Source organism: Dermacentor andersoni, chromosome 7 (genome assembly GCF_023375885.2).
Source record: "Dermacentor andersoni chromosome 7, qqDerAnde1_hic_scaffold, whole genome shotgun sequence".
NCBI lineage: Eukaryota > Metazoa > Arthropoda > Arachnida > Ixodida > Ixodidae > Dermacentor > Dermacentor andersoni.
Window position 1 is genome coordinate 59,049,212 of NC_092820.1, and position 27,096 is coordinate 59,076,307.

The window sequence follows — 27,096 nt, forward strand, 5'->3', positions numbered from 1 at the left end:
TCGTCCGACTAAACGCCGCACACAACAGCCGCGTCCCATCAGGGAGCAGCTTTGCGCCGATCCTCTCTTGCATGCGTAATCATGAGAACGAGAATAAAGTTTGGAGTCTGATATCTCGGAGCACAGTCACGCTAGAAGAATTCTTCCAAGTGAAGCTATGTAGAAGCACGGCTGCCTCTAACGTTTCAATACAAACATACCCACTTACTGCAGTCACCAAAAACTATTACATTTTAGTTAATTCGGCTGCTGACAGCGATAATTACCATCCCGCTTTGTGTCCCCCTGGCAACATAACTTATTTGCACAGGTGGTCTTCGCTTGCCTCCCAGTGCATAATTTTTTAAAAACCATAAAACTAATTTTGAACACCCTGTATAACACACCGTTGCATTGCTTGCGGATCGGCACTTGTATGTCTATTTCACGCTTCTACGCATACGACCCGCCGTGGTTGCTCAGTGGCTATGGTGTTGGACTGCTGAGCACGAGGTCGCGGGATCGAATCCCGGCCATGGCAGTCGCATTTCGATGGTAGCGAAATCCGAAAGCACCCGCGTACTTAGATTTAGGTGCACGTTAAAGAACCCCCGGTGGTCGAAATTTCCGGAGCCCTTCATTACGGCGTGCCTCAATCAGAAAGTAGTTTGGCACGCAAAACCCCATAATTTTTTTTGTATGTATACTATATCATTATCGTGTTATCGGCGTAGTAGACTTTTCTGCAAGGTCATGTATTTGTCCCAAATCTGCACACAAGATCTTTAAGACGCACAGAGCACTGCGCCGAACTAAATAGTTTTGCTATTTACGAGAAGGGGCAGGAGTCGTTAATGTCTGGAATCACATCAATTCATCAGCAGATCATGAGCCGTCACCTGTAGTCCACATCGCGCCAGTGCTGGCCTCTACAAAATCAATATGCCCTGACATTGCTGTGAGGTTGTTGAATTCAAGTCGCAGAAAAAAAAACAGCACTTGAGCAGGGATCTACAGCTGAATATTTTATAGCGTGACGAATCCGTTGCCGTCAATAAAAAGTGTCCCAGGTAAGTTTAGCAAAGGCTTAAACATATGCCTGAGTACTCTAGCCGGACGCCACCAAATTGATGTTGTTGAACATTGTACGGAGCAGGGTGCATTAGTTTTTTGTATTATTGGGAAATTTCGCGCAAAGTAGACATGGTCAAAGAAAGATACACAAGGAAAAGCACAATCTTTTTTGTCCCCGTTTGTTTAGTACAAAATTTCACGATGAATCTATTACAATTAGGCCGGCTCGCAGTGATATTTTAACGCGACAGCGTTAAGGAGCTCGTGTCGCAGAAAAGCCGGTGTCGTCGGCGTCGGTGTCGGCGTCGGCGGCGTTGGCCGTGAGCGATAAATCCCAGCAGGCACTTCATGAAAAAAAAGAACTTGCAAGATGGGCTGGGTGGGAATCGAACCAGGGTCTCTGGAGTGTGAGACGGAGGCGATACCACTGAGCCACGAGTTTTTTTTTTCTTTATTCATCGATGCTTCAAAGCGGTACAAAAGCGCCTCTAGTGAACGCGGTGTTGCCTTAGAAACGAGCTGTTTCTAAGGCTCAGGCGTGCGTCGCTTGCTCAGGCGCACATTTCGCTATCGCGCCGAACGCTGCGTTGCTCGACGCTCACCGCGTCCGATGCGGGGCGCGTAGTCGCTGCTCCATAGCGCGTCTTACACCCCTTGGCGGGTCGACGGGAACGCTGTCGCGTTCCACTCTTGAAGGCGAAGCTTAAGCGTCCTCCAATTTTTTTTCTATTTTGTTTAATTGCATATAATAGCGTCAGGGCAAAATTTCCAGTGAGAAAGTTGGAGAGCGTAACTAATTCAACCGCGCAAGAGGTACTACGCTCTGCGGCGATAGTGGCTACGAGATGGCGCCACAGTAGCGCGCGGCGTCTGTTCACCAAAGCGCTGTGTGAGCGGAGGCCTGTCTGCGCTGCCTCTGGCGATCTCCCGATTAGCGAGGCACTCGCATTCGCAGTTCGCTCCATTTGAAACGTGCCGCACGAGACGTGTTGTCTGCTCCAGCCATTACATCGCAAAATGAAAACACATGTTGAGGTCCGCCCAAATTTCGCATTAGGTGCTATCGTAATCGTCGGTGAATTTTTTTTCTTGTTTCTCGCTTTCTTATGGACGCAGAAAAATAATTGCGGGAGCAGGAAGTTGGAAACTGCTCGTATATATGTTTCCCAGACTGCTCTACACGTTTCTCATTCGAAGTTTGGCCAGGGTGCGGGAACTCCCTACACTTCCATTGGTCCCATGCCGATATGCGGCGGCAGCGCCACTTCCAGCACTGGTGGTTGCTGGATATCCAACTGGAAGTAATTCACAAACAAAACAATTCCTTCATGACGTCACTGATGAGGTCTGAATGTAGAGAGAGAGGGCGCGCCGCTGGGAGGAGGAGGTTCACCGCGAAGCCCTTCTTTCCCGCTTCGCATGCAAGCGGTGTGCGTTCGTGCTGTCTCCTAAGTCTGCTCGCCATGCGGCGACATTGGCCAAATCACGGAGCAGAACCCGCTGAAGTGTGCCGGGTTTACGCGGCGATTTCTTCAGCCGCCTTTACCTTTGAAGCTTCTATTAATTTTTCAACGCACTGGGACAGCGCTCGCACACAGCAGTGGGAAGAATTATAATGAAAAATATTTATATCGAAAACCGTCGTTAACTACCAATACTCGCAGGTAATATACTACATTTCGTCATTTCGTAAAAGTAGTCGCTTTGAAATTCCTAAGTTGTGGTTCAGTTTAGGTATGCAGTTCAACTAGTCCACAGATATGGGGGGGGGGAGAGGTTGTATAGAGAAGCTAACTTTCTGGCACCATCAATCGTTAATTTGTTCGTGTTTGCGGAGTGGATCAACTAAAGCTTGCCGATGTGTCAGTCAGCCAAAACTCAACGCAAGTAAACGTTGAACGTGTTTGTTTTATCCACACATTCCGTACTGCAAAAAGACTGACCTTAATGCAGTGCGAAAGTGTCAATCTGCAGAAGCAATTGTCATTCACAACTGAAATTTGTACATAATGAACGAACATAGATTCCAGAAGATCCAAACCATTGCAAAAATTAACTATCACGGGCTGGTCACACGAAACTTGACTATCACGCAGGTTATGACGGCGACACGTTTTGTGGCTTACAAAAAGAAGGTAGAGTACAATACGTGTATTTCATTCACAGTATGAGAAATAAGGACCCAAAGAATTGTAAAGGGACTACATGCATCCGCATGATCAGGAAGTAGCCTATAACTGCTCTCATTATTTGAACTACATGCCGAATGAGGGAGCATATTTCTATAACGCTTTCAAACGCATATAATCTGCCTGTCGTTATACTTTGGGTCATATTCATATATACAGAAAAGCACGGCGAGTACTAGGTCATTATTTTGACACAACAGCAACGCAATAACCAACCATTTATTAAAAAAACCATTTATTAAAAAAAATGTATGAAAGCCTCTAACCCTACAGCTAGAATAGAACTGGCAGAACTTTCTAAGTTAATCAACAAGCGTAAGACAGCGGACATAAGGAACTATAATATGGATAGAATTGAACAGGCTCTCAGGAACGGAGGAAGCCTAAAAGCAGTGAAGAAGAAAGTAGCAATAGGCAAGAATCAGATGTGTGCGTTAAGAGACAAAGCCGGCAATATCGTTACTAATATGGATGAGATAGTTCAAGTGGCTGAAGAGTTTTATAGAGATTTATACAGTACCAGTAACACCCACGACGATAAGGTGAGAGAGAATAGGCTAGAGGAACTTGAAATCCCACAAGTAACACCGGAAGAGGTAAAGAACGCCTTGGGAGCTATGCAAAGGGGGAAGGCACCTGAGGAGGATCAGGTAACAGCAGATTTGTTGAAGGATGGTGGGAACACTGCCCTAGAAAGATTGACCGCCTTATATACACAATGCCTCATGACCTCGAACGTACCGGAATCTTGGAAGAGCTCTAACATAATCCTAATCCATAAGAAAGGGGACGCCAAAGACTTGAAAAATTATAGACCGATGAGCTTACTGTCCGTTGCCTACAAAGTATTTACTAAGGCAATCGCAAATAGAATCAGGAATACCTTAGATTTCTGTCAACCAAAGGACCAGGCAGGATTCCGTAAAGGCTACTCAACAATAGACCATATTCACACTATCAATCAGGTGATAGAGAAATGTGCGGAATACAACCAACCCTTATATATAGCCTTGATTGATTACGAAAAAGCATTTGATTCAGTCGAAACCTCAGCAGTCATGAAGGCACTACGGAATCAGGGTGTAGATGAGCCATATGTAAAGATACTGGAAGATATCTATAGCGGTTCCACAGCCACCGTAATCCTCCACAAAGAAAGCAACAAAATCCCAATAAAGAAAGGCGTCAGACAGGGAGATACGATATCTCCAATGCTATTCACAGCATGTTTACAGGAGGTATTCAGAGACCTAGAGTGGGAAGAATTGGGGATAAAAGTTGATGGAGAATACCTTAGCAACTTGCGATTCGCTCATGATATTGCCTTGTTTAGTAACTCAGGAGACCAATTGCAATGCATGCTGACTGACCTGGAGAGGCAAAGCAGAAGGGTGGGTCTGAAAATTAATCTACAGAAAACTAAAGTAATGTTTAACAGTCTCGGAAGAGAACAGCAGTTTACGATAGGTAGCGAGGCACTGGAAGTGGTAAGGGAATACATCTACTTAGGGCAGGTAGTGACCCCGGATCCGGATCATGAGACTGAAATAACCAGAAGAATAAGAATGGGCTGGGGTGCGTTTGGCAGGCATTCTCAAATCATCAACAGCAGGTTGCCAGTATCCCTCAAGAGGAAAGTGTATAACAGCTGTGTCTTACCAGTACTCACCTACGGGGCAGAAACCTGGAGGCTTACGAAAAAGGTTCTGCTGAAATTGAGGACGACGCAACGAGCTATGGAAAGAAGAATGATAGGTGTAACGTTAAGGGATGAGAAAAGAGCAGATTGGGTGAGGGAACAAACGCGGGTAAATGACATCTTAGTTGAAATCAAGAAAAAGAAATGGGCATGGGCCGGACATGTAATGAGGATGGAAGATAACCGATGGTCATTAAGGGTTACGGACTGGATTCCAAGGGAAGGGAAGCGTAGTAGGGGGCGGCAGAAAGTTAGGTGGGCGGATGACATTAAGACGTTTGCAGGGACAACATGGCCACAATTAGTACATGACCGGGGTAGTTGGAGAAGTATGGGAGAGGCCTTTGCCCTGAAGTGGGCGTAACTAGGCTGATGATGATGATGATGATGATGATGAATAGCACTCTTCATGGCGCAAGGGATTAGCAGTTCGTACTTAATTAGCATGAAATAGTCTATAATTCTATTGCTGGTGCTATTAAATACAGGTGCCGGCAATACAAATAACATTGCGCCTCGTCTATACTACAGATGCGCAATAACTTGCACACATCGAAGCTGAGATAAACTAGAGAGCTTAAATCTTCAGTACCATATCTTAGTAATGGTGCATCAAAACGCAACAAAAAATTATGTGCCTGCATCCGTTTGCCGTCATTGCTCTTGAGATTTGATAAAACATCACGGCTGTGTCTTATTTTTCTTTAGCCTTGGCTGCATGTGTCGACAAAGTAAAGAGCGCGCAAAGTTCATAGCTCAACAAACATTCACTCAAGCCCTCCAGTACAAGTGTCCCACCGACAGCAGATGTGCTGCCGTCATGACGAAAGGGTCAGCGAAACTCTTTCTATGTCAGTCCGCTCAAGCTTGCACAGAACTGGTTCGCACATTCAAAATGAATACCTGCTCAGAAAATAAAGTGATATACTTGTGCTCACCAGTTATTAGGAAACCTGAAAAACTTTGCAGAACTCGAATTCCCGGTGTCAGAACACCACAGAGCCACGCAGCACATGCGATTTAGCCATCTTCGTCTAATGCTTGGTTGACCTGACTCCCTGCGTCTTCCGTTCGTTGCACGCCTGTTCGAGCTTCTGTGTCTTATCTTTCCCATCTTCATACTTGGGACGACAACCGAACCAGATGACCATGCGCGATCCGATTTGTGATATCGCTGAGCGAGTGGCAAGGGTGAGCGGAGGTAAGATCGACGGACGCACAAACCGCTTCGTGCGCTTCGCCCGATTCAATATGCACAAAAAGAGAAAAAAAATGTTAAGATGTCCGGAAACCGCTTGTAAAGCGCACGCTCCTTGAAACCGAAACTAGCACTCGCCATCCGGGGTTTGGTCTGGCCTTTGCGAAGTTGGCTATTAAATGCTGAATAATAGTGCAAACAAGAGTAATGCAAAAAATTGTGCGACTTGCTCCGTACAATAGTCAACAATATGCTACTCGCTGCTGCCCCCTAATGTGCCTCGGCATACTTTTAAACCTTGACTGCAGTTAGCCTCATGGGACGTGAATGAGTCGTACCTTATCTAGGCTGAAGGTTCTCCTTGACGGTCGTCGTTTTGAAAGCCTGGATAGCGTAGGTACTTCAGACCTCTGTGTCGTCGGTGAAATCTGTGAAGCACGAGAATTGAAAGGACGCTTTAGCCCACCGTATTCACGAATAAATGAAAGCAGAGACACCCTCGTAATACAACTGGACCAACATTTAACTGAAATGTCAAAAGTATTCTGTGCCGCATTTCGGGCATAGTTATATCAAAAGTTCTGCTAGTTTAGGAACTTCTGCTTAGTAGGTACCATTGCGCTGCTGCCCGGATTAAAAATTTAACTATGGGGTTTTACGTACCAAAACCACTTTCTGATTATGAGGCACGCCGTAGTGGGGGACGTGCACCTGGTAGGGCTTGAAGGTAAAAGATATGTGTCTATGTGTTGTACGTTCTGCCTTCTGCATGTTTGTAATCTGGGAAAGGCTTCTGGGGCACCCCATATTTTTCCCGATTTAAATAGTGGTAGGTGCAATCTTCAGAATTGTGATATGTTTTGATGCCGAGTTATACAGTTGATGAGTTAGTGCTTCTATATCGTTTGTTACTTTTGAGATTTTTTACTTTTATTTTTTAATAATCAATGATTTATTCTAATAAAAAATCTGCAGCCTGCGCATTTTACTTTTTCCCTCTAAGTGCAACGAAGCTAATAAAATTAATTGCCCAGGGTTTCGAGTAACACAGTTTCTCTGCTCTCCAGTATTTGTTTAGGTGCTACCGAGGCAAAGCTCCCTCTTAATAAGCTTTCGCAAGCGCCATGTATGGAAGGAGTCCGGGTGGATTTTGACGACCGTGGGTGCAGCATTATACGCAAAGTACAGCACATGAGTGTTTCTGCACGCCGCCTATGGCAGAAAGTGGCTGCAGCTGCCGGGAATTGTACTCGTAACCTTGTGTTCAGCAAGAGAGGGCCGTGGCTGATCAGCCACCACAGCGGGTGAGTCGCTTTTCTCTGTAGAAGTGCAACAATTGGCTGTGCGTTTATGTACCGGGCGTTAAAAATTAAGCTTTATGGTTTTCTTGAAATTAGGCGCTGGATTGCATACTATATCATTATCGTGTTATCGGCGTAGTAGACTTTTCTGCAAGGTCATGTATTTGTCCCAAATCTGCACACAAGATCTTTAAGACGCACAGAGCACTGCGCCGAACTAAATAGTTTTGCTATTTACGAGAAGGGGCAGGAGTCGTTAATGTCTGGAATCACATCACTTCATCAGCAGATCATGGGCCGTCACCTGTAGTCCACATCGCGCCAGTGCTAGCCTCTACAAAATCAATATGCCCTGACGTTGCTGAGAGGTTGTTGAATTCAAGTCGCAGAAAAAAAAAAACAGCACTTGAGCAGGGATCTACAGCTGAATATTTTATAGCGTGATGGTTCCGTTGCCGTCAATATACAGTGTCCCAGGTAAGTTTAGCAAAGGTTTAAACATATGCCTGAGTACTCTAGCCGGACGCCACCAAATTGATGTTGTTGAACATTGTACGTAGCAGGGTGCATTAGTTTTTTGTATTATTGGGAAATTTCGCGCTAAGTAGACATGTTCAAAGAAAGATACACAAGGAAAAGCACAATCTTTTTTGTTCCCGTTTGTTTAGCACAAAATTTCCCGATGAATCTATTGCAATTAGGCCGGCTCGCAGTGATATTTTAACGCGACAGCGCTAAGGAGCTCGTGTCGCAGAAAAGACGGTGTCGTCGGCGTGGGTGTCGGTGCCGGCGCCGGCGGCGTTGGCCGTGAGCGATAAATCCCAGCAGGCACTTCATGAATAAAAGACAACTTGCAAGATGGGCTCGGTGGGAATCGAACCAGGGTCTCCGGAGTGTGAGACGGAGACGTTACCACTGAGCCACGAGTTTTTTTTCTTCATTCATCGATGCTTCAAAGCGGTACAAAAGCACCTCTAGTGAACGCGGTGTTGCCTTAGAAACGAGCTGTTTCTAAGGCTCAGGCGTGCGTCGCTTGCTCAGGCGCACATTTCGTTGTCGCGCCGAACGCTGCGTTGCTCGACGTTCACCGCGTCCGATGCGGGGCGCGTAGTCGCTGCGCCATAGCGCGTCTTACACCCTTTGGCGGGTCGACGGGAACGCTGTCGCGTTCCACTCTTGAAGGCGAAGCTTAAGCGTCCTCCATTTTTTCTATTTTGCTTACTTGCATATAATAGCGTCAGGACAAAATTTCCAGTGAGAAAGTTGGAGAGCGTAATTGAGCATTTGCAAACTTCCTAGTCATGTAATAAATTAGTCTGCGTCGTAAGGAAAGTCCGCGATATTTGAAAGAAATCACGTGACAAGTTCGCTTGCTCTCATCGATTGCAGTGCTCTCAAACATGCGGTCGATCATGAATGAACGGCGCAATTATCCAGGTGTGCTGTGCAGCGATTTGTTATTGTTATTTGGTATTGTGTAGGACAGGGCAGCCATTCGGTATCGTGATTTAAGCCAGTGATGCGTAGTACCGCGCAAGAGGTACTACGCTCTGCGGCGATAGTGGCTACGAGAGGGCGCCACAGTAGCGCGCGGCGTCTGTTCACCAAAGCGCTGTGTGAGCGGAGGCCTGTCTGCGCTGCCTCTTGCGATCTCCCGATTAGCGAGGCACTCGCATTCGCAGTTCGCTCCATTTTAAACGTGCCGCACGAGACGTGTTGTCCGTCCCAGCCATAATTTCGCATTAGGTGCTATCGTAATCGACGGTGAATTTTTTTTCTTGTTTCTCGCTTTCTTATGGACGCAGAAAAATAATTGCAGAAGCAGGAAGTTGGAAACTGCTGGTATATATGTTTCCCAGACTGCTCTACACGTTTCTCATTCAGAGTTTGGCCAGGGTGCGGAAACTCCCTACACTTCCATTGGTCCCATGCCGATATGGGGCGGCAGCGCCGCTTCCAGCACTGGTGGTTGCTGGATATCCAACTGGAAGTAATTCACAAACAAAACAATTCCTTCATGACGTCACTGATGAGGTCTGAATGTAGAGAGAGAGGGCGCGCCGCTGGGAGGAGGAGGTTCACCGCGAAGCCCTTCTTTCGCGCTTCGCATGCAAGCGGTGTGCGTTCGTGCTGTCTCCTAAGTCTGCTCGCCATGTAGCGACATTGGCCAAATCACGGAGCAGAACCCGCTTAAGTGTGCCGGGTTTACGCGGCGATTTCTTCAGCCGCCTTTACCTTTGAAGCTTCTATTAATTTTTCAACGCAATGGGACAGCGCTCGCACACAGCAGTGGGAAGCAATTATAATGAAAAATATTTATATAGAAAACCGTCGTTAACTACCAATACTCGCAGGTAATATACTACATTTCGTCATTTCGTAAAAGTAGTCGCTTAGAAATTCCTAAGTTGTGGTTCAGTTTAGGTATGCAGTTCAACTAGTCTACAGATATGGGGGGGGGGGGGGGGAGAGGTTGTATAGAGAAGCTAACTTTCTGGCACCATCAATCGTTAATTTGTTTGTGTTTGCGGAGTGGATCAACTAAAGCTTGCCGATGTGTCAGTCAGCCAAAACTCCACGCAAGTAAACGTTGAACGTGTTTGTTTTATCTACGCATTCCGTACTGCAAAAAGGCTGACCTTAATGCAGTGCGAAACTGTCAATCTGCAGAAGCAATTGTCATTCACAACTGAAATTTGTACATAATGAACGAATATAGATTCCAGAAGATCCAAACCAATGCAAAAATTAACTATCACGGGCTGGTCACACGAAACTTCACTATCACGCAGGTTATGACGGCGACACGTTTTGTGGCTTACAAAAAGAAGGTAGAGTACAATACATGTATTTCATTCACAGTATGAGAAATAAGGACCCAAAGAATTGTAAAGTGACTACATGCATCCGCATGATCAGGAAGTAGCCTATAACTGCTCTCATTATTTGAACTACATGCCGAATGAGGGAGCATATTTCTATAACGCTTTCAAACGCATATAATCTGCCTGTCGTTATACTTTGGGTCATATTCATGTATACAGAAAAGCACGGCGAGTACTAGGTCATTATTTTGACACAACACCAACGCAATAACCAACCATTTATTAAAAAAACCATTTATTAAATAAATGTATGAAAGCCTCTAACCCTACAGCTAGAATAGAACTGGCAGAACTTTCTAAGTTAATCAACAAGCGTAAGACAGCGGACATAAGGAACTATAATATGGATAGAATTGAACAGGCTCTCAGGAACGGAGGAAGCCTAAAAGCAGTGAAGAAGAAACTAGGAATAGGCAAGAATCAGATGTGTGCGTTAAGAGACAAAGCCGGCAATATCGTTACTAATATGGATGAGATAGTTCAAGTGGCTGAAGAGTTTTATAGAGATTTATACAGTACCAGTAACACCCACGACGATAAGGTGAGATAGAATAGGCTAGAGGAACTTGAAATCCCACAAGTAACACCGGAAGAGGTAAAGAACGCCTTGGGAGCTATGCAAAGGGGGAAGGCAGCTGGGGAGGATCAGGTGACAGCAGATTTGTTGAAGGATGGTGGAAACACTGTCCTAGAAAGATTGGCCGCCCTATATACACAATGCCTCATGACCTCGAACGCACCGAAATCTTGGAAGAACGCTAACATAATCCTAATCCATAAGAAAGGGGACGCCAAAGACTTGAAAAATTATAGACCGATCAGCTTACTGTCCGTTGCCTACAAAGTATTTACTATGGTAATCGCAAATAGAATCAGGAATACCTTAGATTTCTGTCAACCAAAGGACCAGGCAGGATTCCGTAAAGGCTACTCAACAATAGACCATATTCACACTATCAATCAGGTGATAGAGAAATGTGCGGAATACAACCAACCCTTATATATAGCCTTCATTGATTACGAAAAAGCATTTGATTCAGTCGAAAACTCAGCAGTCATGAAGGCACTACGGAATGAGGGTGTAGATGAGCCATATGTAAAGATACTGGAAGATATCTATAGCGGTTCCACAGCCACCGTAATCCTCCACAAAGAAAGCAACAAAATCCCTATAAAGAAAGGCGTCAGACAGGGAGATACGATATCTCCAATGCTATTCACAGCATGTTTACAGGAGGTATTCAGAGACCTAGAGTGGGAAGAATTGGGGATAAAAGTTGATGGAGAATACCTTAGCAACTTGCGATTCGCTGATGATATTGCCTTGCTTAGTAACTCAGGGGACCAATTGCAATGCATGCTGACTGACCTGGAGAGGCAAAGCAGAAGGGTGGGTCTGAAATTTAATCTACAGAAAACTAAAGTAATATTTAACATTCTCGGAAGAGAACAGCAGTTTACGATGGGTAGCGAGGCACTGGAAGTGGTAAGGGAATACATCTACTTAGGGCAGGTAGTGACCCCGGATCCGGATCATGAGACTGAAATAACCAGAAGAATAAGAACGGGCTGGGGTGCGTTTTGCAGGCATTCTCAAATCATGAACAGCAGGTTGCCACTATCCCTCAAGAGGAAAGTGTATAACAGCTGTGTCTTACCAGTACTCACCTACGGGGCAGAAACCTGGAGGCTTACGAAAAGGGTTCTGCTGAAATTGAGGACGACGCAAGGAGCTATGGAAAGAAGAATGATAGGTGTAACCTTAAGGGATGAGAAAAGACCAGATTGGGTGAGGGAACAAACGCGGGTAAATGACATCTTAGTTGAAATCAAGAAAAAGAAATGGGCATGGGCCGGACATGTAATGAGGATGGAAGATAACCGATGGTCATTAAGGATTACGGACTGGATTCCAAGGGAAGGGAAGCGTAGTAGGGAGCGACAGAAAGTTAGGTGGGCGGATGACATTAAGACGTTTGCAGGGACAACATGGCCACAATTAGTACATGACCGGGGTAGTTGGAGAAGTATGGGAGAGGCCTTTGCCCTGAAGTGGGCGTAACTAGGCTGATGATGATGATGATGATGATTAGCACTCTTCATGGCGCTAGGGATTAGCAGTTCGTACTTAATTAGCATGAAATAGTCTATAATTCTATTGCTGGTGCTATTAAATACAGGTGCCGGCAATACAAATACCATTGCGCCTCGTCTATAATACAGATGCGCAATAAATTGCACACATCGAAGCTGAGATAAACTAGAGAGCTTAAATCTTCAGTACCATATCTTAGTAATGGTGCATCAAAACGCAACAAAAAATTATGTGCCTGCATCCGTTTGCCGTCATTGCTCTTGAGATTTGATAAAACATCACGGCTGTGTCTTATTTTTCTTTAGCCTTGGCTGCATGTGTCGACAAAGTAAAGAGCGCGCAAAGTTCATAGCTCAACAAACACCTACTCAAGCCCTCCACTACAAGTGTCCCACCGACAGCAGTTGGGCTGCCGTCATGACGAAAGGGTCAAGCGAAACTGTTTCTATGTCAATCCGCTCAAGCTTGCACAGAACTGGTTCACACATTCAAAATGAATACCTCCTCACAAAATAAAGTGATATACCTGTGCTCACCAGTTGTTATTAGGAAACCTGAAAAACTTTGCAGAACTCGAATTCCCGGTGTCAGAACACCACAGAGCCACGCAGCACATGCGATTTAGCCATCTTCGTCTAATGCTTGGTTGACCTGACTCCCTGCGTCTTCCGTTCGTTGCACGCCTGTTCGAGCTTCTGTGTCTGATCTTTCCCATCTTCATACTTGGGGCGACAACCGAAGCAGATGACCAAGCGCGATCCGATTTGTGATATCGCTGAGCGAGTGGCAAGGGTGAGCGGAGGTAAGATCGACGGACGCTTAAACCGCTTCGCGCGCTTCGCCCGATTTAATATGCACAAAAAGAGAAAAAAAAAATCTTAATATGTCCGGAAACCGCTTGGAACGCGCACGCTCCTTGAAACCGAAACTAGCACTCGCCATCCGGGGTTTGGTCTGGCCTTTGCGAAGTTGGCTATTAAATGCTGAGTAATAGTGCAAACAAGAGTAATGCAAAAAATTGTGCGAATTGCTCCGTACAATAGTCAACAATATGCAACTCGCTGCTGCCCCCTAATGGGCCTCGGCATACTTCTAAACCTTGGCTGCAGTTAGCCTCATGGAACGTGAATGAGTTTTACCTTATCTAGGCTGAAGGTTGTCCTTGACGGTCGTCGTTCTGAAAGCCTGGATACCGTAGGCACCTCAGACCTCTGTGTCGTCGGTGAAATCTGCGAAGCACGAGAATTGAAAGGACGCTTTAGTCCACCGTATTCACGAATAACTGAAAGCAGAGACGCCCTCGTTATACAACTGGACCAACATTTAACTGAAATCTCAAACGTAATCTGTGCCGGATTTCGGGCATATTTATATCATAAGTTCTGCTAGTTTAGGAACTTCTTCTTAGTAGGTACCATTGCGCTGCTGCCCGGATTAAAAATTTAATTATGGGGTTTTACGTACCAAAACCACTTTCTGATTATGAGGCACGCCGTAGTGGGGGACTCCGGAAATTTCAACCACCTGGGGTTCTTTAACGTGCACCTAGATCAAAGTACACGGGTGTTTTCTCCCCCACCGAAATGCGGCCGCCGTGGCCGGGATTCGATCCTGTGACCTGGGGCTCAGCAGCCTAATACCATAGCCACTGAGCAACCACGCGGATCTGCTGCCCGCAGGAAAATCTTCAATTCGGCCCCCAGCGAACAACTTAAGGGATAATTACTGGACAAATGTCAAGTAAGTATTTTAACATTGTTTCGCATTGCTAGTAATGCCTTCCCTTTTTTTCTTTGTAACCTACCAGAACAGGATGATTAGCGCTGTACGCCAATGTCAATTTATCTTAAGCCATGTAGCGACAAACCGTATTGATAGTGACGCCTTTATTTACAATCTGTAGTGGGAGGAGCAGGCTAAGAATCTTGATCGCATTAATACACGCAGCGCCATAGTGCCACCAGAGACCACAGCGCGTAGACCTTTGGACGCCAAAAGAGTAGTGCACTGAACGCGACCTCCCGACCACAGGCAAGTTTGTCCCGCAGGCACTGCAGAATCAGGGTTCAGCATATCTGACTTCGAGTAATCTATGGCGCGATAGCACAGACGCCGATTTCAGGCGTAAGCTTCTTGTTCATTCACACCAAGAATTGCTGGCGTTCAGTAGAACACGCATCTGCAGATTGCGCACACAGCAATTAAAAAGCTTTTTCGGCAGACCGAAAAGTGCCTCATCGATCTAGAGAAGAAAAAATTCAGTGCCATTCCACTCTGTGAACGTGGATAACCAGCGAAGCTGTGCATGTTGGCCCCGAAATGGCGAACTGTCCATTGCCGTGCGTCGAACGCCGTATGCATATAAATGGAAGACGAGGTTCCACTATAGTCGCTCGTCTACGATGTTGCGCCTCGGAAGATGATGAAGCCCCGGGGGAAGGGGGGGTATACATACCTATGTCTTGTTGCAACCGCGGCACGACACCTTTTACTAATGAATCCCGGCACGTAGAACACACACGCACCTCGCCGCAGTCCAAGGGCGCACACTGCTTAACTATAGCCAAGGTGATCGTGCCTTGGTCGACGCCCCGCAGTGCAGTAATGGTTGTGAGGTCACTCGAAAACCACAAGCTGTCACACACAACACAGATCACACAAGATTGGTTCCCCGCAAACTCCTTCTGAAGCCTGGCCGTTGCTCCGGTGAAACATTCCAAGTTTGCGGGATTGGGGCCACATGGACGGTTCGCATTTATTTCCGCCTCGCAGTCCTGGCGTGCGGCCCGCTTACGGGACCGCCACCACGCGAATATCTGATACGAGTTGTATTTCGACCTAAAATATTACTTTTTGCAAGTTGGCGGAGTGCTTCAAGCCTGCTTCAACTCCACCGTGGGTAGGCCCGGTATTCTACTATCTGCGGGATCGCCCACGTACGAGGAGAAACTCTCGATCTACACGGCTCGATAGACGCACGCAATTTTTTCCAGAACCTATAGCCACATACATCTTCACTGTAAAAGCGCCTTTAAAAAGTTAGAGTATACCGGCGATGATGATGATGACCCGTAGGAACATATATTTCGGTGCGATTCTCGTCTGGAGCCGATTCTCGTGCTACGGCCGACGATGCTGACTGTGCCACATATAAAAGCTAGCTAAGAGCCCCTATAACAGTCTCAGATTTAGAACAAACCTGGCTTTTTAGGCCATTAAGCATGAAGTTCGAACTGCTGCGCGATGCCGCGGAAGGAACGACGTATTCGAACACGATTACTACTCACCGCACTGGTCCTGGTGGCGAGTATTTCGGTGAGTGAAACCTTGCGGGGCTTTTGCTTCATATCCTCGCCGCTGTCGTTGCATTTACCCGAGCTAGACTTCGCTTACGCGGATGACTTGGAGGATTTCGAGGATTTCGAGGACACGCTGGTCTTCCTTGACCTATCAGCCATGACGTGTCGTTGGCCTTTAAAGTTCACTGTGCTAACTAGAAGACTCGAGTCGTCGGCTACGGACCCTGGACAGAGGAAAAGACGTGTGCAAACGGAGCGCGACAGGATTCTTCGTCTTCTTCGTTTTCAGCTTGATCTATCGGCAACGCTCGCGTGTCGGAGAAGGAGAGTTGTTCTGGCTTGTAAGGAGAGGTGAAAGTTCTACGACTGGCAGAGAATTGTACGGGATATAAACTCAGAAGTATACATCCACATGCAAAAACAAAAATTAATTCGGAGGGCGCTTAAGCTTCGTCTTTAAGAGTGGAACGCGATAGCATTCAAAGATGCCTGACTGCTTCTCACGCTTTCCGGCAACTGCAGCTTATGTAGCCTTCATGTTTACCGGGAAACGCGGACGGCGAACGTCATGCTCAAAGGCGAGCTTTCTGGTTGAAACGCGGCCTCTTGCGTGGGCCGCGATGCAGCGTAGCCGAGCGCCATCTGGAACTGCTGCAAGGAACTGGGTGCGCGCAAATCTCGGACGCCATGGCTGGTCTATGCATGGCAGAAACGCTGGAAAAGGGGATTGTGTTTGAGTTTCCGCGTAACAGAATTATGTTTTCTCGTATATTCAAATTACAGTCTAACGCTATCATGTCTGTAGGCTTTGTGTAAGTCGTACTTTACGATTGTTCTGACGTATTTTACTTTCAGAAATTCAATTAGTTCACTGACTTCCTTGCGCTACACGGAAGGTCTGCGTGGTTGGGTTTGCATGGTTCGGAATGATTTTCGCCATAACGACGGTCCAGGCGGGACTCGCAAAGCTGACGCCACCCATCTGACTTACGTTGAAAACGTGCTGTGTTTCGTTTTTTACATGTTATCGTACCGGTGGAATTGTGCCGTGATTGTGACTCAGTGTTCGTATCGTCTCTTGTCGAAATAAACTTTTGCTAAACACACCCATCTGACTACGGCGCCGGATTTTCTGCCACACGGGGTTCTTAACGCTATCGGCTTAAACGTGCCAGGACTGAGCACGAGAACTGCACGGCCAGGCTACCGAGCCAGCCGGAATTCCGTCCCCGCCAGGCTCCACCGGCCACGCGGCGGTAAACAGCTCGCCTCCTGCCGCGCCAACAGCGCGCGACGCGTCCGCAGTGAACGCTACGACTTTGCCCCCTGAGAGATGCGCCGGCTGCGTCGCTGGCTCTAGCCGCTACCTCGGAACGACTTCAAGATCATCCTGTGCCCCCAAAACGGCCTAGTCATCAAGACACTCACAAAGCACCAACTGTCCCGGACGCAAATTGACAATTGCTAGTAGATACAGCAAGTGTGACGTTTCTCGTAGTGCTCGAGGTTTCTGCGTAGCCGCGAGAAAGAGCGCGTTCGAGAGTGAAAATCTGGGGGCCTTTGCTCCTTGAATATGTGACTCTGTCTAGGCACTACGGCGGAGGTTTCTTAGCGCGTGTTGTATGCGTTTGTACCCTAGACATGCCGGCATTGCGGAGTGTGGTCGAGTTTGTTTATGGTCCGCCGCTGCCTGCCCGCGCGGTGAGGCACTGGGCACGGACGCCCCATTTGGTGATCGCTGTGTCTGAAGGGGTAAGGTTCTGACTGGTGTTGTATTAGTCGCAGGTCGCTTTTTTCGTCGAGACGACAGATTGCATTTTTACAAGCACTGCTCCAGGAGGGCGCATGAAACCGGCAAACAGAGGCCTCAGGAGAGCACCTGAAGATATAATGAAGTAGGCGCTGCAGGATCTTCAAGGAACCCAAGGGGTAGTGGGGGGATCAATGCTGGAAGCAGGGCGGCCCGTGGGTTGGGGCCGCGGAGGCTGAAGCATGCCAAGGGATCTTCGCATAAAAAATTGGTTGTCCGCGACAGCGGACAGCCCATCTTACGCACCCCTGGCATGCGCAGGCCTCAGCGAGCCCTAACCTACAGACCAGACTGGGTTCTCTAGCTTTGGTGTCTCCATTGCCGCTTTGGTATCCTGGAGGCGCCGCCAGTAAAACGAAATAATGACACATTGTTTGAATTAGTAAAAAACACGATTCAATAAATATAATTACGTCCAGCCGCCAACTTGCGACGCTAAGTTCAGCACTACCGCCTCCCGCGACTTCTGCCGGCACGCCTAGGGACAAACGCATACGACACGCGCTAAGAGACTCGTCCGAGGTGCCTAGGCAGAGTCATATATTCGAGGAGCAAAAGTCCCCACATTTCCTTTTTCCCAGCCGCTCTTACTCGCGCATGCGCGCACAGGTGCAGCGTCTCCGCAAGTGCCACGGGCCGCTGTACCGACTTGCAATTGTAAACACGCGTCCCGGCCTGTAGTGGCAGCCTGCAACTACCATCAAAAGTGCACCGCCAACGACATTATTGTGCAGATTCGTACAGGGTCGAAAATTATTATCGCAAGCACTCCGCAAATCGAAACAGCTCCGCCGGAGGCGTGCGCTCGCCCTCGGCGGGAGCAAGCACAACTTCGACACGTATGTGGCGGCCCCTGAGAACATTCTACGGGGGTTATACATGGTCTTGACCCTGGAACTTCTCCGGGTAAACTCAAAGCTGACCTTCGCGTGCGGACACAGGGCGCTACTATCCTAACGCCTGAACGCTTGGAACCTCGAAGACGGCTGTTAAAACTTTCGACGGCCTCCTTATTTTCCACTACGTTCTCTACTACGGGGTAAGTAGCGTGCAAACCGTATCGTCTAACGTAACAGGTGTATGGCGCCTTCGGCCCCCCTGAGAATCATCCCTGCACTCCTCAGTGCAAGTTCTGCAAGGAGGGACACTTATCAGGCGCCAAGGGGTGCCATCAACGTCTCAAAACCCTTCACCAGCGTGTCGCCCCTTGGCCCACTCAATCCTCCACGCCAGCCTCTGTCCGCAGCAACAAGCCTCAACGCCAGGCACCGAGCATGCGCCGCTGGTGGTTCAGCACCGAGGACTACTTTTCAAGGAGACGTTCGCGCTCCCGGTCCTTTCCGCCGGTTCCACCAGCCGGCCTGGACCACTTTCAACCCTCCCACCCAGAGCAACGCAGCTTCCGCGCACGTCCGGAACGTAACGCCACCCAGCACCGATGCACCGGCCTGCAACAGCAGGACTCTGCTGGACCCGCCGTCCGACAGGGCCGCCAAGGTAAGCCGGCCAACTGTTCCAGCTACCCCCATTGCTCCACGCTCAGACCCCCCGCCCACACCTCAATATGAAGCGCTGCCCCATGACAGCCAGCAGCGCAAGAAGTAACTCGCACAACTTAAAGCCAAACACGCCCTTGAAATGGCTGAGCTACGCACCCTTATCAGCCAACTGCATCCCCCACATGAGGCACCCCCCTTCGTTGCGGTTAGCCTTGATCTCGTGCGTTGCTGCCGCCTCGGCTCCGAGCCACGTTCGGCGCTTGTCAAAGTCGTCCACCTTTACGCCGATATCGTCGAACGTCCTGGCCATCTGCCGAGCCGCGAAGGAGCCTAGGCCACCGTAGTTCACCGCCAGCGTCGCCTCCTTGTAGTACATCGGCGGGCTCAGGTTCACTAACGCGAGCATCATCAAGTCTGGCAAGTAGAGGTAACGCTCGCGACGGAACCGGGGAAACATGCGAACACTGTACACGTGCGCGAAGTATTTGTGGTTGCGCAGCGCCCGGTAGATCTCGGACGTCATGACTAGATTCGTCATGAAGGTCTTGCCGCGCATTTCGGGAAAGACGGCGTACAGCCTATCGCGTTTCTTAGCATCGAAGAAGCTTTGCCCTGGCAGTATGGTGCGGGTCGGCATGTAGAACCCACGTTGTTGGAGAAAGATTTTAACGGGTAGAGTGCTGGTATGTAATTTAAAGAAGAAATATTTAGTGGCTGGCTGAACTGGCATCTTCTTCACCCTTTTCAATACGTCTAGGCCTGGGCCTCCACTGTACGGGACTATGTACATAGGTACCAGCAAAACACTGTCACACAAATCACGATATAACTTTTTTTCCGTTTTACACTCCACAAATATGCACTTGAAAAGCGAACACAGCAAAAAGAAGGGCACGAACGGGCGAGGAGCTGCCTGCGATGTGTCGCACGTGAACAATGTTGTTGTACAAGGAAGCGGCACTTCCACAAGCTGGAGCGACGAGTCGTCTTTTTGCCGCTCTTGGTGCAGCCCGCGGGGTCCTTTTGCTGGCCGCAGGCTAGAGCTTGGAAAGCCAAAGAGCCGCGACAGTGCGTCACCTGCCTGGTTTTTGTCCCAGAGATATGGAGAATGTACGTAGAAAATTCGGAGATAAAGGAAAGACACCGAAGCTCACTTTCTGTGCACGAAGAACTGCTGTTCTTGAAAACGAAATTTTAACGGCTTGCGGTTGGTCAGAATGTAAAAGCTATAGCCTTCAAGAAAGAAACAGCAATGCTTGACAGCGCAATAGATGGCTAACATCTCCCTCCCGAAGGTGCTGTAGCAAGCTTCTGTGGGCTTGAAGCGCTTTGAGAAGAAACCCAGTGGCCTCCAGTCTGTGCCATCGTTCTGCTGTAGTACTGCACCCGCTGCCTTGGTCGACGCATTTACCATAAGGTGAGTTGGGGCGTCGGGCTACGAATAAATCAGCAACACTGCAGTAGCCAACCGCGTTTTCGTTTCCTGGAAGCAGTGTTCGGGCTCCGAGCACCAGTGGAAGGTAGGCCGTAAGTAGCCGTACTGCTGCGTCGCGACTCCATCGCGACGCAGCAGTACGGTATGCGGCTGAAGACCTTGCACACAAGATGCTATGAAGTGACTGCGAAGAGTTCCGTACAGCACCGCCAAACTTGCGGTGGTACCAGCACTTCCGTCGCTGTGGCGGTGTGCCGCGCTGCCGTGTGAGCTGATTGCAGCGTGATTGAAGCGCCGCGACGATGTCGGCGAGGCGAGAAATTTATTTTCTCATCTCGAGCAGGACGCGAGTGGGCGAAACTTCGGCGTGCAACGACGCGACTGTGGGCGTCGCGACAGCCATTAGTTTATCAGTGTGCTCGGCCATCTTGGGCAGGTTCGTTTCCCCGGACGCGGTGATGCCCATTAGCACATTGGCGGGAAGTCTTTGTAGAAAAAGTTCCCGCACTAGGCGACTGTCGACGCTTGCTGGGCAACCAGTCAATTGCTGCATGTGGCGCCAAAGTTCGCTAGGTCGGCGGTCACCCAGTTCGGGCTCGCGTAGCAGCTGCTGGAGACGCTCCAGCGCTGACGGGGTGAAGCGTCGAATAAGCGTCTCCTTGAGCGTCTGGCATGCGTTTTTTGCAGGTGGTGCCAACAGCAGGTCCCGCACCTCGCTGGCTGTCACGGCCGAAATGCTGACAACAACGCGATGTTATTTGGTGTTGTCGGCGGTGATGCGGCGTGTGGCGAACTGTGACTCGACTCGCACCAACCTAAGTTCCGGCTCGCCGGTCCGAAAGGGAGGCATAGTTTGATGTCCAACGCCGATACCGTGGGGCTGGCGACATTGTCGTTTTGCTCCACGTCCGGGTCAACAATCGTAGGTACGTGCGTGGAACGAAGAGACACGCGTTCGTCGCTGGTATCTCCATGATAACTTTCTTTCTGCTCGCGCCTTCTCGCGACGCTGGTTTTCCTTTTCCTCGATCGTCTCGCTCGCAGCGCCACGGCTGACTCACGGTGCATTTCGAGTTTGCCACACTCTAAACGTCTCTTGTTTATCTAGACCGCTGACCACCAGTCAACGCTCACTCCACTTTTGAGCCCCATCACTACGGGTTCAACGTGGACGCTCACTGCGGTTGTAGCTGCGTGAATATCTTGGCATTCCATGTCAGTGCTTTGTCCTCTCGGGGCTCTCGCTGCAGCAGACACACTCCTCAGCCTGTTGAGAATATTTGCTCCTTCATGTTTTTGTCCTCAGGCAGCCAGCCCTGCCCTCGAATAGTAATTACTTTTTCTGCTGTTGTGATAATTTTCCCTCCAAGTGTCACGCTTGCCGCCGTTGTAAATCTTCATTAATTTTTTCACCTTCCCATCCTTTGCGTCCAATTTAATGTGTCTGTTTGTATTTTCAGTTTTTTTTATTTTGGCGACTCCTGGCAGCCTACTTACGTTCTCAATTACACTGTACTTGGCTGTCAACTTTCTTGACCTCTTCGTCCAATCCGGATCGCGGCCATTGAGGTGCAGATGTTTCTGCACTTCAGGCGCTTATTTCTGCTCATCCCTGTACTTTGTGCTTTGTGCTCATCCCTGTACTTTGTGCTAATTGTGCTTTGATCTTCTCTGAACTCAAAATACACCCAACCCATGACACCCTGCACTGCATAAATTGTAATGTCACCACGGACCCCCAAGGCCAGCCGTCCCAACAAAATTCCCACCCCGAAACGCTCTTCACTTTTAAGCACGGAATCGTATTTGCAAACATCCCCGGCACAATCACTTCTTTAAGAACTTCTCGCACCCCTACACATCTGTGGCACCCCAAAGTGATATATGTTTTATAGCACATTTATTCCACTTCCCCTTCACCCGAGACTAGTTGTATCTTTGAGTAGGCCTTTCCTTCGTTTAAGCAGCAGACATACCTGTATTCGTATTGCACGACTGTCGGTACGACTTGCTCTTCGGCTATAGCAATGCACTACTTGACCGCTCACAAAAGCCCACAATTCCCACTTTAACTGCAGTGCTACAATCAAGGCAGAGTTATGTCGCTTCCTTGTCACACGTATTCTCAAGCCTCTGCGAATCCCCTGCGTTGTCCGCTATATCAGTATGTTGTCCACACACGTTTTGTCCTCTATATTGCACGCATCAGCAGCTCGTTACGGGTCTAAGATAAAGCGAACGGTAGTGTACTTCTTTCGAGTCCTTTTATGCGTTGCATATTGCAATCACTCAGTTCAGCCCTTGGGCGCGGCCGGGCAGCCACCATTGACTTGTAGCGCAACCACGTGACGTGACGTCATGACAGCCAGAGGCAAAGCTGGGCCCCAACTCGCGCGGTCGCGCGCGGCCGCAGCCACCACTTGACTCCCGCTCCTCCCGCAACCGCGTATATAGCCGCTACAGCACTTCTCGCCTCACTACTGGTACTTGCATACAGAATGACCAAGAATTAAAATAGCTAAACCAAGTATTACCGAATAAATCCAAGTATAACCAAGTATTGCCGAGAAAATCGAGTGCCGCGAAGCAATACCTCGCCCTCAAAAAAAAAAGACCGCGCAATATGCAACGCATTCTTGGCTTAACCAAGCTAAGCCTGGCCATTTTTTTTTTCTATTCCTTTAAGGAAAAATGTGAACAGCAATGGAGATAGAAGGCTTTCATTAATTAATCCTAAGCGAACTTCCACTACTTGAGTGTACGTACTTGGCCTTCCTAGGCCAGATGTGCTCGCTTCTCCGTATGTGTCTCCCTGAGCAGATCTGCTAAATCGACGTGTATGCCACCATGCTTGAGAATATCCCTTAGCAATTTCATGTCTACGTTATCGTAAGCTCCCTTCATATCCGAACGCTATCCATCCCGGTATACCCTGAGCCATTGCCTTCTCTCTATGCACTGGGTTAGTATAACGATATTATCCTCTAAGCGTCAGCTTGGCCTGAAATAATTCTGTAGTTGCCCTAATATTTCATTTCCTTCAATTAATTGGACACCTAGACTTTTATGGGTTGCATTTCCATTCTATATATTGCCGACGTTATTGCAAGTGATCTGTACGAGCTCGTCTTATGCGTATAGCTATCTTCTTTGGCTTTAAAGGTTATATTCATGCGCCTGCCACGCCACACAAGCGGCATTTTTCTTGTTAGAGTGACTTGCTCTTCGGATTCAGTTGTTTTGAAGACAAGCTCTTCTTTTCCGAGCTTGCACGCGTTTGGCGCACGTGTAATCCAGGTATCTATCTTGGTCAAAAAAACGGCCCCTTCGCAACTCCAGAACATCGTAGCGAGTCGCAAAGAGATATCAAAATAAAAATTTCAACGCGGCAAGAAGCGTGAAATATACGCAGATTAGGTAAAGTTAGTGGCAGAGGCGTAATCAGCGCCAATGCAGTAAAAAATTTACCACATTGCACCATAGATTTTGCTATTTCCGGGATGGGCACACCTGGCCTCTTGGTCAAAAAAATAAAAAGGAAAATGGCTGGTTGAATCAAAATCGACACGAAAGAAGACAACATAGACGTGCATCCCTATTGCAAAAACCAGCGTCTTCCAGTGCGTTGCAGTGCGAATCCAACGCGTTTTTCGGCACTGAATTGCACTGCGTACGCTGGCGCTCGCTGGGCTTCTGTGGGACACCATAGAGAACGCTGGATAAGAGCTGGGTCACACTGGAAGAGAGGCTGGTTTCACTGCCAAGGCGCTGGGGCGCACTGGTTAGTGCTGTACAGGCGCTGGTTCTCGCTGCAGTTCGCTGGTTTGCACTGGAAACTGCGCTTGCTGTGTTTGTGCCGCGCTGGTTCCAGTACGCAAAGATGAGCTCTGCTGAATATTAAATGCTTTATGCATTTTCATCGCTTGATACTGGTCTCTTGTCCTAAATAACGCTATATCTTGGGGTCATAAAACTCTATTTTGTGTCGCAGCATGGAATAAAGTTGCGTGAGCTGCCCTGTTTATCCATGCACATTTTTTGACAAAGAAGATCACTTTCGTTTTTTGCATTCTCCCTTTTGACTGGCCGGATAGCTAAATTCTTGAACGCAAACGCGGAGGACGCCACGTTTTTTAGTTGTTCGCACGTAACATATGACTGGGAGTTGTCGCCGTTGTCGCAGTGTTGTGGAGTGGACATGAAATCCAGAAGTCGTTCAGACGCGCTCGAACGGACCCCGAGTTCGAAGCCTACCGCTGACTGATATTATCGCACCAATAACAAAGCTGAGCTGATTCGTGCCCTTCCACTTTCCCTATTGCACTAAAAAAAGTTCTGAGGCTCAAATACACACATCTTAGATTTCGCCAGCTACCCGTGCCGACATCGGTCCCCACCGAAGCGTAGGCCTAGCTTATCCGCCGAGTCCATCTGCACGCTATCGACGCGTCTAGGCTGAAGAATCAAGAAGTCTAACAAGGATAAATCACTCTATATTTCAGCTTTCGCATCGGTGTTCTTAAATAAACCGTTTTTCATGTCTACAGTGCCAACAGAAGAAGCGATGACCGCCGATGTGACGCGTCATAAACACACGTATATGTGCTGTCGCCGAAGGCTCCCAGCATAAGCCTGCGCTTCTGTGACTAAGGTATATGACTAGACAGACGAGTTGACTGAAAGGCATCACTAAACTAAGAAAACATTGTATATCCCTCGTGTGAACAAGAAACGGCTATCGAAATTGGCAGTAAGAGCCCATACAGCGTCCCGGGTCGACGGTTCATTTAGGACTTTTTTAGAAGTTAAAATACCAATCACAAGTGCAAATCGATGTTGTGGCACATCCGAGCATGCTACTGAATACGGACAGCAAATTTTTCTTTGAAGTACAGGCGTGAGCTTTAGTTGCTGGGCGATACCGCATCTACCATGCCTGTGCGAGACGTCTCTCCGAAACTAAAACTGCTTCTCCGCTCAAAAATTATCCGCTCAGGTACATCTGTTTCTTTTGCCAAGCCGGTAATAAATAAAAAAAAAAAGTTCGTGTGGCGTAGCAGTAACGCACCGGGCTTCGGATTTGCAGGTCGGCCGATCGAATCCGGGTCGGAGCGCTTTGATTTTTATGTTTTTTTTTTTATTGCACTAAAACGCTCTCTGTTGCTTTCTGTATTAAAAAAAGATATATGCAGTGTCCAGGCACCGCGTATTTAACGCGCTAGAGCTGTTTTTCGGACCAGTTGCCAGCGCCTCCCAGTACGCCGCGCCTGCCCAGAGCCCCAATATCCAGTGCGCGGCACTGGGCCCATTTCGGAAAATTCGTTACATGAATGTGGCCTTACTGTGGAATTTTCATTGTAGTTATAAGCTGTGCTTCAGCAGCAATAAGTAGGTAGGAAACATACGATAATCCTAACAGCGGGTACCGTTCCGCTGCGGAATAACTTGTACGCTTTACTGTGGCATGCGTTCAGATTGTTATCTGAAGATACATTGCACCACTACATCGTTTGTTGCACGATGTTCCCGCCCATGCATGTGATAGTTTTGGCTAGGTAATAACAGCATACCCCACAGTGTGAATCACACTTCCAGTGCTCGAACCACCGGCTCCAGACTTCGCAAGCAGTGATAGATATTGGGTTACAGTTTTGTTTGTACTCCATACCGCATCATCGAATTGGTAATCATGATAGGTGTCATTGCGGTATTGCGGCGTTAGCCAGTGTTTTCTTTCTCACTCTCTCTCTCTCTATGCCTGTGCGTGCGTGCGCGCGTGTGTGTGTGCGTGTGTGTGTGTGTGTGTGTGCGTGTGTGTGTGTGTGTGTGTGTGTGTGTGTGTGTGTGTGTGTGTGTGTGTGTGTGTGTGTGTGTGTGTGTGTGTGTGTGTGTGTGTGTGTGTGTGTGTGTGTGTGTGTGTGTGTGTGTGTGTGTGTGTGTGTGTGTGTGTGTGTGTGTGTGTGTGTGTGTGTGTGTGTGTGTGTGTGTGTGTGCGTGCGTGTGTGTGTGCGTGTGTGTGTGTGTGTGTGTGTGTGTGTGTGTGTGTGTGTGTGTGTCTGTGTGTGTGTGTGTTACATAACCGTTTAATTCCTTTTATGCAATCCCCTTTGGATATTAGTGCTTTCCATGGCCGAAACAGAGCATGGTGATCTGAAGTCTACTAGGTTTGAAATTCACGAGAACGGTGCCGGTGGCGGACGCAAACAGTTTATAACGATTGGCGCTTAGATGTTTCGGGGTTGCATTAGGCTGGCCGTGCACGAGGAGTCATGTTTAAATTCTTGCACCAAGCGATCAGATAATGAGAAGCTTTTTTTTTTTTTTAATTCACGATGGAAACAGAGAGGCCACTGGCTTTCATTTAATAAAAACCGATAGAGCCAAAATGGTTCACAACACGCACACACACCGCTGATGATGACGTGCGTCGCATATTTCTGGAGCCAAGAGTAATTTCCGAATACTGTAGTTACCGCGCGCTGCACCGAGGGGCGACATAGTGGTTCCCCGACGACTTCGCATATACAGACATCACGTAAATTTCGCACAGAACGAGCTAAAACATCTCAAAATTGTCCCGCAACACGCGACGGCAACACATTCGAACAGCGCTACGCTCGTTCGCACAAGCCA